This window comes from Cibotium barometz, chromosome 26 (assembly GCF_041138505.1).
Source record: "Cibotium barometz isolate CiBa-2024 chromosome 26, ASM4113850v1, whole genome shotgun sequence".
In the NCBI taxonomy this organism is placed as follows: domain Eukaryota; kingdom Viridiplantae; phylum Streptophyta; class Polypodiopsida; order Cyatheales; family Cibotiaceae; genus Cibotium; species Cibotium barometz.
In genome coordinates, this window is record NC_141071.1 from 5,495,951 (window position 1) to 5,511,594 (window position 15,644).

A 15,644-nucleotide genomic window follows, 5' to 3' on the forward strand; every position below is an offset into this window, starting at 1 on the left:
GGCTTGATTAAGGGTTGTTGCACTCTCATAAGCCTTTCTCTTTCTACTTAAGCCAAAACATCAAAATTTTTTGATTTTTTCTTCTTCATAAATCAGTCCATTACTCTCTAGTAATCTCCTTCAATACCCAATGTCAAAGGATAACACTCAAATTAAGAAGTTCTTAGGAGAGGGGCTTCCACACTTGGCAAGTCCTTGTCAAGTACAAGATGATGTCCAAAGGTTTTTGGCCATTCATCTCCGGCACTAAGGTTATTGATCGAACTAAGGCTGAAGATATTGAAGATGATGAGAGGGCACAAGCCATCATCATGCTTCATCTTGATGAGGCTCTCATTCACCATGTGGACCAGCTTCCGACTGCAAAGGAGAAATGGGATGAGCTTGATAAGCTCTATGGAGCTCGTGGTAAGAATTCCAAGATCTCACTCAAAATTGAATTTTTCAGCTTTGGAACTCAAAGAGGGAAATTATCCCATAATTCCAATATGATAGCAAATTCTCTTTTTCCCATCCAATGATGGAATTCCAAATGTAATGGAAATTCCTCTTTTAACATTTGATTATTTCTCATAGATAAATAAATTTATCTAAAAATTCATTTTTAAAATTAAATGAATTATCCCATAATTCCAATATGATAGGAAATTCTCTTGTTCACATCCAATGATGGAATTCCAAATGTAATGGGAATTCCTCTTTTAACATTTAATTATTTCTCATAGATAAATAAATTTATCTAAAATTTTATTTTTGAAATTAAATGAATATCCCATAATTCCAATATGATAGGAAATTCTCTTTTTCCCATCCAATCATGGAATTCCAAATGTAATGGGAATTCCTCTTTTAACATTTAATTATTTCTCATAGATAAATAAATTTATATAAAAATTCATTTTTGAAATCAAATGAATTATCCCATAATTCCAATATGATAGGAAATTCTCTTTTCCCATCCAATCATGGAATTCCAAATGTAATGGGAATTCCTCTTTTAACATTTAATTATTTCTCATAGATAAATAAATTTATCTAAACATTCATTAATTATGCATAAACCTAAAAATCAATATTTCTATGATTACAATGAGAATCAATCAGTTCATGTAGTATGATAATTCCTAGAACATGGTAGGAAGTCCTCTTTTCATACTTCGAATGAAAAATGTTTTATGTGTAATTTTTACAAAAAAATCGCCATAACTCCGCTACTATTACTGATAAATCTCAATTTATTCTAAAAGAATGAACTTTAACATTATGGATATGATTAGAATGATCCCTAAATGGATCATTAACCCATTATGGATTGAATCATAAATTTTCATGAAATAACTAACTTAAAAGCATAAAAAAGCCATTAATTTGGCCTCCAATTAAACAAGCATAGAATTTATTCTTGGATTAGGGAAAAGCTTCATGATAATCTTCATTTGGATTGAGAATATGTCATGGGAATTCATTTTAGACACTAGGAGGATTTCTATATCCAAAAATATCTCAATTTTGGACTACCTCCCTCTAGACATTTTCTTTCTCTAGGTTAAAACAGGGTAAAACAGAATCTTTCTTTTATTTTAGAGAAGGGAATAATTATAAGATCGGAAGGGGAGGTTCTTACACCTGCACACCTCAAAAAGCTGGAGGGAGGAATCTTACATCCTACCCCACTTAAAAAACGTGAGATGTCCTCATCTCGCAACTAGAGGACAACTCTTTCCCTTAAGATCCAATTGATTCTAGGGTTCCTTATATTTTGGTCAACCCAACAGAATCCTAGGATAAAGATCCCTTATATAGAACTCATCATCAGATAACAATTCATTCAGAACATATCATTCATATCTTTAACACAATAATGGTCCTTTAGACCGAAAAATCTCTTTTTGAACATTCCTCCACGGGAATTTAAGTCAAGCAAGTCCTCAATTTGTCATCCAATTGACTTGATCCACCAGGTCAAGTGTTAACAATAGCAATCTGACAGCACAATCCACTAATCTCATAGTAATTTGCTGAAGTCATTATCATCATTCCAGTTACGAACATTATCACAGGGACTTGTCCTATTCATTCTCATTGTGGTTTTTTGCTCAGCTTAATGCTTTTTAACCAAAATTCAGGAATCATCTTTTTCCAATCAGAATCCAAATCAACTCATTAATTCTCAACCAGAATTTTAAAATCATATCAACCACATTCGAATTCATCATCTGGATAGCATTATAATTTCAAGGTCTTAGATTTACTCATATATACTGCCAGTAAAGAGCTGCAGTTATACCCTCGGTATATACGGGTAGTCACGGTCCTTGGAACTATAAAGTAAATACCATCCAATCTAGGCCTCAAGCAAGTGAGGGATTCCCTGCAATTGCGGTTTTTCCATCTGAAGACCCAATTACTAACTTACGAATTTCAGTATGAATACCAATTTGTATGAATTTCATCACACAATTCCAACCTTTTACTGTTACTTCATAAATTTTTGACATTTTTGGCTTCTCAATTGATCCTCATTAGCCAATTTGCTCTGATACCAGCTGAAAGATCCCTGCCCCCTCCGTGCAACGGATTCGGGGGTGCTACCAGAGCGGAAGTAGCACTCCTTGCATGGTGCATGGTCCTCTCACTCGGGGCCTCGCCCACGAATATCCGGACAAGAGACTAATCCCTCGGTTCTTCCAAAACCAAACCCGGAAAAAAACTTCCCTTACCCGGAAAGCACGGGCGATTCCTCCAAGATATTTTTGCTCTAACGTAGTCAAGGTCATTACTAATCAAACTGATCCGACCGAACCTATAGAGACACTCGGTCAGATCAAAGAAGAAACTTGCACTTGGATCATAGAGATCAACGCTTTTTTCCCCATTGAGAGGCACAGTCGTTGATTCTTATCCACAGAACAATTACTATCCAGGATTTACTTCATCTATCGTATTATAACAGAATTGAGTCTCATTTTACGGATCCATCAGTCCAGCCTAACCCCATCCAGCTGTAGTGATGGGATCCAATTTAGAATTTGGTTAGGTTTTGTCCCGGGTACCAGGGAAAAGTGTTCCCAGGCCCCCTAGCCAGATATTCATGCAAATTTAGCACTAGTCATGCCACTTACACACCCAATATGAAATTGCCTTTTTCACAGATTCAGCTATCTTTAAAACAATCATTTAATGAAACCATAGTATCACTGATCACAATCCTCCAAAATATCTTGTTGAATCTTAATTTCTAATCATTTCTTCATCGGAGTATCTATGGCATCATTGGCAACCAGAACGCTCACCACCTGTCCACTCAGGGGCCTTTTCAATAGTTCCTAGCTCATAGTACCCGGCAATATATTCAATTATAAAAATCAAGATGGAATCTCCGTTGAAGATCAGCAAGATCAACCAACAAATCCATATAAAAAAAAGCCATGGACTCATCCGTTGCAAGGTCAGTCAACCAGATCCATGCCCAGTTTCAGAAAACAACTCTTACTCCTTGTTCCAATATCTTCCACGACGCACGCATGGGTATCTTCGGCAACCCCCCAGAGTCCAAGCACTGTATGGTCAGCACCCTCTAGGATCCTTCACAGGTCACCTAGCACTTCACTCATAGGCCGCTTCCTTGGTCCCTCATCCACCGTACCGGAAGCTCACCATTTAAATCGAACTGAGGCTGGTCAAGACCTCGGCCGACCTTGCTACGCGAGACGTCCTCCGTTGACTCTCCGTCAGCTGTTGTAACTTTATCAGTTAAGTCTCCACGACCTTATTCACAGGACGGTCAAAATACTTCCCCAACATTCTTGACATAAAACAATCATTTACAAACAGGTCACAAATACAGTTTCTATAATGAACTCTCGTCTTTCCACATTATCCCTCATCAATCCACATTACTTATTCCACATTCAATTCATATGTGTACCCATTCTCATCCAATCACATCATTTTCCATCTCATCACATCAGATTCATTCACATCACATATCATTCATTCACATCCCATATCATTCATTCACGTCCTGATTCACATGTCATCACATCTCATCCATTCACTCATATCGACGTCACATCCTTTCACATACACATTCGCATTCATTATTCCACCTACACCTCCACATTCGTACATCCACATCCATATCCACATTCATACATCCACATCCACATTCATACATCCACATCCATCCATACATCCATTTCCACATCCACATTCATACATCCACATCCACATCCACATCCACATCCACATCCATACATCCATATCCACATCCACATTCACACATCCACATCCACATCCATACATCCATATCCACATCCACATTCATACATCCACATCCACATCCATACATCTGCATCCATACATCCACATCCACATCCACATTCATACATCCACATCCACATCCATACATCCACATCCACATCTACATCCATACATCCATTTCCACATCCACATTCATACATCCACATCCACATCCATATCCACACCCACATTCATACATCCACATCCACATTCACATTCATACATTCACATCCACATCCACATCCACATCTACATCCATACATCCATTTCCACATCCACATCCATACATCCACATCCATACATCCATATCCACATCCACATTCATACATCCACATCCACATCCACATCCATACATCCATTTCCACATCCACATCCACATCCACATCCATACATCCACATCCACATCCACATCCACATTCATATCTACATCCACATCCGCATTCATACATCCACATCCACATCTACATCCATACATCCATTACCACATCCACATCCACATCCACATCCATACATACACATCCACGTCCACATTCATACATCCACATCCACATCCACATCCATACATCCACATCCACATCCATACATCCATTTCCACATCCACATCCATACATCCATATCCACATCCACATCCACATTCATACATCCACATCCACATTCATACATCCACATCCACATCTACATCCATACATCCATTTTCACATCCACATCCACATCCATACATCCACATCCACATTCATACATCCACATCCACACATCTGCATCCATACATCCGCATCCATACATCCACATCCACATCCATACATCCACATCCACATCTACATCCATACATCCATTTTCACATCACAATTCATACATCCACATCCACATCCACATCTATACATACACATCCACATCCACATCCATACATCCATATCCACATCTACATCCATACATCCACATCCACATCCATACATCCACATCCACATCTACATCCATGCATCCATTTCCACATCCACATTCATACATCCACATCCACATCCACATCCCTACATCCATTTCCACATCCACATCCATATCCACATCTATACATCCACATACACATGCATATCTCTTCTTTCATATATACATCCGTATTCACATCTGTGTACTTCCCATCTCACCCTTTCACATATCCTCTCAACCCTTTTCTCATCTCATTATTCACATTTACATTTATTTCCATTACATCACATCTTATCACATCCTATTTTCATCTTATCACATTCATTCACATCCTATTGCATCCCATACACACATCCATTCTCATCCTATCACGGCCCATACACATCTTATCAAATTCTATTTTCTTCTTATCACATCCAGTCACATACATTACCATTTAATAGCTTTTTCTAGATTGATACCGATAATAGGACTTTTTCTAAATTTCAGCCAATTGCTTGGCCTAATTAAAGATTCTTTTTCTGACAACTAGTTCCGTATTCCTTCTCAATTCCTCAATTGAATTATATTCAATATTCTTCTTTTGAATAAAAGAATTCATGGGATTTGTAGAAATCAATTTTACTCATATTTCCTCTTATGGTAAAATAATCATAAATCAAATTTATACCAAAAAATTCCTCTTCTTCCCATTTAATTTCTAGGATCCCAATTACCATGGGAATTCCTCTTTTCCCATCAAATATTTCTTATAAAATAAATTTATTTAAAATATCCATTATTTCAATATGCTAGAAATTTCTCTTTGTCCATCTAAATCATGGAATTCCAAATGCAATAGGAATTTCTCTTTTAACATTTAATTATTTCTCATAGATAAATAAATTTATCTAAAAATTCATCTTTGAGTTTAAATGAATTACCCCATAATTCCAATATGATAGAAAATTCTCTTTTTCCCATCCAATGATGGAATTCCAAATGTAATGGGAATTCCTCTTTTAACATTTAATTATTTCTCATAGATAAATAAATTTATCTAACAATTTATTTTTAAAATTAAATTAATTATCCCATGATTCCAATATGATAGGAAATTCTCTTTTTCCCATCCAATGATGGAATTCCAAATTTAATGGAATGACATTCAGGAGGCACTCACAGAGGAGTGGTTCACGCCTCTCGAGCCAGTGGCCCCACGGTGGATGGGAGCCTTTACACAGTTGGAGATCCCGATTGCTGTCAGAGCTTGCACTGAGGATGGTAGATGCCTCTACTATGAGATCCAAGATGAGGGCAGACTTCAGAGAGTGGAGGCGCAATCGCCTTTGGTTGCAGAGTGCATCTTTCAGAGGATACGGGTAGTGGCTGCCGCTTCCCGAAAGTGGCATATTGATCTAAACCCTGCAGATGTGGACTTTGATTGGCGCATATGGGCATATGCAGTGCACCCCTTGGCCCGGCTCCAGTGGGACCCTTGCGAGTACGAGTGGCATGATCCTTATGCATCCCCCGAGGCCACAGAGATCACCTTTTTCCAGTACACTGTTCGGTTGGGGAGACATATTTTGACAGTGAGGAGGATGGTCTCTCCAACTGCATCGGAGCATTGGCGGCTATACAGGGACTCTCACACAGGAGTTCCTGGTGGACCAGGCTCTGGGCTAGTCGACAGGCACGCAGGATCTCGACTTTCCAGTGGTGGCTGGTCGCCCATAGGGGCTCTGCAGGGTTGGCACCTAGCTTGTCTACAACGGTCTTCCGGCGGCCTGCGTCCGATGCGGCCACCCTTTGGAGACACAGAATCATTGCCTATGGGACTGTCCTGTGCAGCAGATTTGGCTGCGGATGCTGTGCATTATTCTGGCCCCCCTCTCTCCAGAGGGCATGTATACGTGGGGTGCCGCTGCTTGGTCGACTTCATCAGGGCCTGCTATGGGCTACGAGACGGAGCAGGACAACCAGGCCATCAGATTCATTAGGGGCCAGCCTCGTCTCATTCCTTCACTAGATTTCTCATCCGCCGGCTGGACACAGGAGAGGGATCTACGATGGGAGCTCCTCACAGCAGCCTCACCATTTGGTTCCTGGAGAGCCCGGTGTTTCAGGGCCTTTGAGGGGAGACTAGAGCCACCAGCAGAGACTAGGAATTCCTCTTTTAATATTTAATTATTTCTCATAGATAAATAAATTTATCTAAAAATTCATTAATTATGCATAAACCTAAAAATCAATATTTCTATGATTACAATGAGAATCAATCAGTTTATCTAGGATGATAATTCCTAGAATATGGTAGGAAGTCCTCTTTTCATACTTTGAATGAAAATGTTTTGTGTAATTTTTACAGAAATTTCGCCATAGGTCCGCTACTATTACTGATAAATCTCAATTTATTCTAAAAGAATGAACTTTAACATTATGGATATGATTAGAATGATCCCTAATTGGATCATTAACCCATTATGGATTGAATCATAAATTTTCATGAAATAACTAATTTAAAAGCATAAAAAAGCCATTAATTTGGCCTCCAATTAAACAAGCATAGAATTTATTCTTGGATTAGGGAAAAGCTTCATGAGAAGCTTCATTTGGATTGAGAATAGGTCATGGGAATGACCATTCTTTGAGTGAGAGAGAGAAATTACATAAAAACCATTAAAATTAAGCATAAATGGAAATTTATGTATTTCCTTACTACCATTCGTCAATTAACTTCAATAGCATTAAAAAGCCATTCCAATTAAGCTTCTCAAGCTTGAGAGGGGTTGAGAAGAGAGAAACATTGAGAAATTATAGAAAAAGATCAAAATTCACCCCTTACCTTACAAATTGCTTGATTCTTTGATCACGGTAGAGGCCCCCCCCCCAATCAATTGGTTTGGTATGTTGATGGAGCCACCAATGGAGATTGAAGAAAGAGAGAAGCTTCAATTTCTTCAATTTGGAGAGATTTTTAGAGAATAGTAAAAATTATCATTATTTCAGTATAATACTGGCATAGTATAGTTCTCCTATTTTTTTTACAAAGAGCTAAGGATCTATTTATAGGAGAGGGAGGCCTCTCTTATAAATAGAAGAGGGAGGCCTCTAACCAAGTCCAACTAATTTCTAGAATTTTCCAGGTTCACTTTAGTTGAATTTGGACAAGATTTGGACCTAGTTTGGTTCCCTTTTGATTTGGTTTGATCCAAGAGAGAGAAGAGATAAAAATATCACATTATTTTTGAGTTTAAAACTCATTCAAGCATGTGAAGTAGGCGCCTCCTTGAAGGGACTCCCCTTCCTTACACATGTGTCAAAATAGAATCATTATACCCAAAATATCTCATTTTGTTTTAGTAATACTCATAGTTTTTTACTAATAAACCTTGTACATAGTCAACTCTTCATCTTATGTGGGCATTTACTCATTTTTGGGTATTTTTCTTTTATAAATTGGATTTATCTCCTCCCCACACATGGATTGATCTTATTGGCCCATAGGAACCTTGATTGGACCATAATCCGGGAGCAAAATGTGAAGTTAAGGATTGATTATGGTGAAGAGATTGAGGTGTATAGAAAGATAGTTAGAAGTTTGATATACATGGCTATCACAAGATCGGCCGAATGTATGATATGCAGGCTTGTGAGTCAGTTTATGCAAAGCCAAGAAAACCACATTTGGATGCAGTGAGAAGAATCTTGAGATATGTGAAAGCTACAACACATTAGGTGTTAGAATTCGTGGTGCTCATGCTAGATCAAGTGTGTGGAGGTGAGGGACTCACAAAATACAAGAAAAATATCTTGCTTATTAAGTTGTTTATGAATACAACTAGGCCTTGCTCAATACAAAATGCCTCCTAGCTTCACCTTTAAATAGGTGAGCTAGTGGACCTTAAGTCCCTTCACACACACCCCCTACCCTTTTACATGACCTTAGTCTTTTAATACCCTCCCTCAATAATACCAACTATGAAAGAATTGGAATAGGTGGTATTGGACATAGGTTGCCTTTATAACATTAGGCGTACAAGGATGTCACGGTGGTGTGGTTATCTAGGACTTACAACTATGTTTCTAGAGCCTTAGAGGCTAATACAATGATGCCATCTAAGTCTTTATTTGATGTCGATGAAGATGTACACCTTAATGATGGTGCACCCCACTCTTTGTGCTTGCTTGACCTCTTGTATTTGACATGCTTTAGACATACATGCCATTGCTTCCACATGCTTTCCATCTTGACCATTTTCACACAATGATCAAAACAAGGCTGCCACCCTTGCTTAAGTGGTTTGCTCATAGATGTTCCTTCAACATGCTTGATGATTCCTTGAATACCATACCTCCTCCATGGGCAATGAGGGCCTTCCTTCTTAGAGTAATGGTTATGAGGTAGATTTATATGGGAAAGGGAAAGGGACGGTCTTACCACTTGCATTATGGATTGGTCAAGGGCAGTGCCTACTCCACAATTACAACAAAAACTTTTGTGCATGTTGATTACATGATACCCATTGGGGTTTGAAGGTACAAGCTTAATGAAAGTGAGTAAGTGGTTGAGATAAATGCTCAAACCAATAAGGTACATCGTTCTTGGCTCAAGAAGGAGAGGGCATGGCTCATAATGTTGCCTATGCCTCTTACAAAGACAATGCCAAGAGATGCTTAAAAACATGACAAACAACAAGGTAGAGCACTTAGTGATGCTATGATCAACCTTATAACTCATCTTAGACGATGAAAATGGTGAATATACAGTGGAATAACATGCCTTGGGCTTGGGAAATGAGAGCATATGGCTTATGACATGCCTATGCCTCTTACAAACAAGAGCCTCAAGGGTGATACATAACAACATTGAAGATGAACACTTAGTGTACATGTGCCCAACTTTAAACCACTCAAAAACTGAGTTTGTTGATGAAAAACCAGAAATCTTCAATTCTTTAGCTTATGGGATGAAGACAACAGCTTATGGTTGCACCATTTCTCCTTGGAAGCTTGCCAAGATAAGCATAGAAGCGAGTTGACGATGAAGACTTATAATGTGGCGCTTATGGTGTGTGCCCGAACTCCAATGTTGATGAAGAAGAGCCTCCTTAGTGTTAAAGACCTCCTCCTTTGATGGTTAAGACCACATTAGTGTTAAGCAACACTTTGTTTGATGATTAAGATCACCATTAGTGTTTAAAAATATGATTAATACTTAAGAGCACATTTCTAGCATCTAATGACACTTGTATTGGTGATTAAATTCACCATTAGTGTTTAATAACACTCTTAGTGTTTAAAACACTTTGGAATAACTCCCCTTTGCTGGATTAGAAGCTTCATTAGTGTTAATCAACACTATTTGTGCTCATAAGCACACTTTGAAGAGCTTTGAGAACTTGAAGATGATGAGGAAGCTTGATGACGTTTTGAATGAGACTTATGAATGCCTCATGTGGTTGGCCACCGCTTCAAAATCAAGAGATGGATCAACAAACAAGCTCACACACTATCACTTGGGTGATTAGAGCAAAGAGGGAAGGATTACAGCAAGAAAAAAGGTAAATTTGAAGCTTTAATGGAGAGCTTCCATGGAGAAAACTGCAGTCGACTGGTTTTTTCATTCCCACGGCCGATTCACGCCTCCACCATTGCAGCTGAAAATTGAGCTGTAGATAGGGGAGAGAGTGGGCTTCAAAAGCCCTAAGGCTATGGAGCTTATGATCAACTGTAGGCGGCGTATTTCTGTACGACCATGCCTACAGCCAAAATATGCGCCGGCCTGCAAATAGCGCAATGCCGCGGCGAGGAGCAGATGAATCCAGCAACCGGCCGTACGAATGTGTGTGCCTACGAGTCTACTTCACTTCCCTAGTTGAAAACTCCTCAAGATATGGCCTCTACGACTGGCTAGAAGTCCTCCACCAGTATAGGGGGTTGAGCTCCACACAAGAGAAGATGAGGATTTTGACCTATTCTACACCACAAATGTGACCTACTCAACCAAAGCTCTAGATACCATGTTAGAATTCGTGGTGCTCATGCTAGATCAAGTGTGTGGAGGTGAGGGACTCACAAAATACAAGAAAAATATCTTGCTTATTAAGTTGTTTATGAATACAACTAGGCCTTGCTCAATACAAAATGCCTCCTAGCTTCACCTTTAAATAGGTGAGCTAGTGGACCTTAAGTCCCTTCACACACACCCCCTTCTCCTACCCTTTTACATGACCTTAGTCTTTTAATATTAGGGACTCCTTTATGAGTATAGCAAAGCTATGGATGTTCATGGATATACAGACATAGATTAGGCAGGTAGTTCTTATGACAGAAGATCTACTAGTGGCTATCATTTCACAACACATTAGGGACTCCTTTATGGGTATAGAAAAGCTATAGATGTTCATGGATATACAGACAAAGATTAGGCAAGTAGTTCTTATGAAAGAAGATCTACTAGTGGCTATTATTGCACATTGGGAAGTGCAATGATGAGTTGGAGTATAATAAAGCAACCCACAATTGTTTTATCTAGCATAGAGGCAGAGTATAGAAGAGCAGCTACCGGGTTGCATGTGAGGTGGTATGGCTAAAAAAGCTACTCAAAGATTTGGGACAACAATGTTATGGGAAAGTTGTCATACATTGTGACAACATGAGCAGCATACAATTATCAAGCAATCCGGTCTATCATGCGAGAACCAAACACGTAGAGGTCCACTATCATTTCATCAGGGAGAAAGTGTTGGTGGATGGACAATTAAAGTTAACATATTTGAAGACTGAAGAGCACGTTGTAGATATCTTTACCAAACCACTTGGCAAAGAGAAGTTTGAGTACTTCAAAGACAAGCTTGGAGTACCTGAGATGGGTATGGTGAGCTTGAGGGGGAGTGTTGAGAATACAAGCTCATCGAGATCTAGTAGATAGTGGTAGCATGTGGACAGCAGTTTAGCAGTGTGTGTGTGGACAATAATGGCCATGTGTCCAAAGCTGACCAAGTGTGTGGACATTAGCCTTAGGTTATTTTAGTGTGAACTTATCATTTAGGAAAATGTGATGAGTTTTGCGGAGTGAAATGAAGCAAAGCTATGGTGCTTCTCTACCTTGTGTGTGTTAATGAAATAAGTGAAACAATTGTTTTGTATCCCTCTATTCTCTTTTCAAAGTCTACCACAATAGATGAAGCCCAAAGCCAACCCCCAAGCATATCTCTCCCCCACCACCTGATTCCGTTTGTCCACATCAAGAGCTGGCAGAGACCCGTTCAAACTAGAGGAATTGATTGAAAGAGTCCAAACCCACGCCTCTCTCAAACCTTCCTCTTCCAACAAGCATGCAAGAGAGACCATTCCAGTGAGCTCTAGAGAGGATGCAGAGACTACAGCAAGCGACAGAAATGAGAGACCTCCCAAAGCAATGAAGCTCCCTCTACAAGCCCCTTTGTTTGGCAGCCTAAAGAAATGGAAGTTCATGAATTAGAGAAGGGAATTTTACATTGTTTAAAGCCAAAGTACACCCATGTAGAAGAGTACATGAAGCAATGGGAGCACGAGGGCTATAAGATAGAGTCCTATGTTTCTGACCCCAATATCCTCTCTGGAGTAGTGCAACTTTCACATGTAGGTTTCTGCTAATCAATTATTGAAAAAACATGTGTCACTACACAATTGAATGCGCAACTGATGGTGGAGATGGATCAAATCACAAAAGAAGTGTAGGAGAGGCAAAAAGGAACATTAAAGGTTAACACCTCTCTCAATCAATAGATGCAAGAGTTTCTCCATTAGCTCAAATCCCAAAAGCAAGAAGCCATGTAAGAAAAGTCCCACAACACACAATTGTAAACACAAGAGGAAGGCCTCAAAGAAAAGCACAAAGCCAAACTAGCAGAGCTACAGCCTAAGGTGCATAACCAAGTGCTGGATCTCTAAACCAAGCTCTCCAATGCAAATGATGACCGCCAAGTGTTGGATCTCTAGAGCACCGTTTCGCAGAAAAAGACAGAGAGTTGAAGGAATCAAAAGCTAGGCTGAAGTTGTAGTAGGCTGAAGTTGGCACATGGAGGCATTAGGAGGATAGCTGATACTTTGCTACCTTTATTCCAAAGTGGCTCAAATGATATGAAGCCTTTCATGGCTCGTTCATATGCTGAAAATTATCAAAATTAGCACTTGATACATGCTAAAATTAGCAAAATTAGCCACCAATACATCTTGATGTACATCCTGTTGGGATGCCCATTGATCAAGGCACCATACGTGATGCATTGGCGGATGAGACTACTGTTTATCAAGGAGGCAAAAAGAGGTCCAAAATGGCAGTATTACAAACTTTGTGAGATAACACAATGTCTACACCTATGCCTCGTCACACGTGCATGCTCTCACCATGCATTGGCTCATATTGTGAAGCATGCTCTCATTGCCACTGCATGCAATGAAGAGCCACTTTCTTATGTTGATGCTCTTGATGATGAGCATTGTATTGTTGCTATGCATTGAGAGTTGGATTCTATCCATAAAAACAATAATGGGAGTTATGTGACTTGCCACCTGGCAAGCGTTTGGTATTAAGTAGGTCTACAAGCTTAAAAGAAAGTATGATGGTAGCATTGGCCACTCTACAAGGCTCGGCTTGTTGCAAAAGGGTATGCCCACCAACACAAAGGGATTGTCTATGAAGAAACTTTTTAACCTACTTCACGTATGACTACCATTCGTACTTTTGTTGCTTTAGCAGCTCATCATGTTTGGCATGTGCATCAGTTGGATGTCAAAACCGCTTTCTTGAATGGTCATTTCATGAGGAATTGTATGTTACATAACCTCTAGGTTTTGTTTAGGAAGGGTCAAAGAGCAAAGTATGTCGTTTGCTAAAAGCCCTCGATGGTTTGAAGTAGGCACCTCGGGCATGGTATGAAAAGACAATAGCCCGATAGAAAGCACACTCTATGTTTGCAGAAATGGAGATGATTTGATGATCTTGCTTCTTTATATTGATGATATGGTTTTGACTGGACCTAATGAGGAGCATATTTAAGCCTTTAAGGCTGATTTTAAGCTCTCTTTTGATGTCACTGATCTTGGCCATGTGAAGTATTGCCTTGGCATATAGTTTTCTCATGTTGAGGGGGCTCTTTTGATGTTGTTGATCTTGTCCATGTACTTGAACAGTTACTTCAGCGGTTTTAGTTAGGTGACTGCAAAGTTGTTTGTTTCTACTCCAGTTCTTCAGCTATTTCAAATGGTTGATTGCAAACCTATTTCTACTCTCGTAGAAAGTGGGTTAAGGTTTTCACTTGGATGATGCTGGAGAGCCATATGAGACAATAGTATCCTACTACCATTCTCACTGTGTGACAGCACAATCAGAGTACATTGGCAATTGTGAGAAGCCCCATCTTTCATGCTTGCACAAAGAAAATTGAGGTGCATTATCATTATGTCAAAGAGAGGCTCCATGCTAGAGAGATTGACTTGGCATATGTGTTGAGAGATATAATCGCGGTGTTGTGTGTATGTGGGAAAGCACCCTAGAGGTGCAAGATATTGTGTGTATGTGTGTATGTGGGAAAGCACTCTAGAAGTGCAAGATATTGTGGCAAGATAGAAATGCCACATGTAATATTGCATGGTGTGTGAGAGTTGATCAAAAGAAGTAGAAAAGGAGTTGCCACATGGATGATGATGTGTAAAGTGGGATAAGGCTTGAGAGCCTATATCATTGTATGGTTCATTGTGATATGTGAATACAAGGGAATAGTGTTGAGTGTGCAATCTCTCTCTCTCTCTAGTCATGGAGTTTTTAGTGTGGTTTAATCCACCTTAATTCTTATGCTTAATCTATGTCCTTCACCATGACCAATCCCATTTCTAGAATCTTAACATGGTATCAGAGCCAAATGGGCTCTTGGTCATGGGTGATTATTATGTATATTAGTTTGATTATGTGTTTGTTTGATTAAGCATTATATTTTCAGCTTATTATGAAAAAATTATGCACACTCATATTATCATTTGGATTTGCATTTGTGATGAGATTTGAGAGGAGATTTGCATTTGTGAGGATTTGAGAGAGATTTGGAGCTACCATTCTCAAGTTTGAGAGGAGATTTGCAACAAGGAGGTTGCATAGAAGCTGCCCAAGAGAGTTGCAAATGGAGTTTTGCAACATGAAAAGCTTGCTCATCATCAAGGAAGCTAAAAATGGAGATTTCAGCATTATGAAGGCTATGGAGTCTTCATCATCATCAAGGAGAAGCTGCCAAGAGAAGATATGCTGCTGATTATGCCTCAAGAAGGTTGGTTTTGTGAAGTTTTGCCTCAAAGTTTTGTTTTTGAGCATGGAAAAATGCTCAATGTATAAGGGTTGCTTGATGGGATGGAAGAATCCCAAGGTTCTTTGCTTCCAAGCAAAGAGTGTAAGAGGTGCA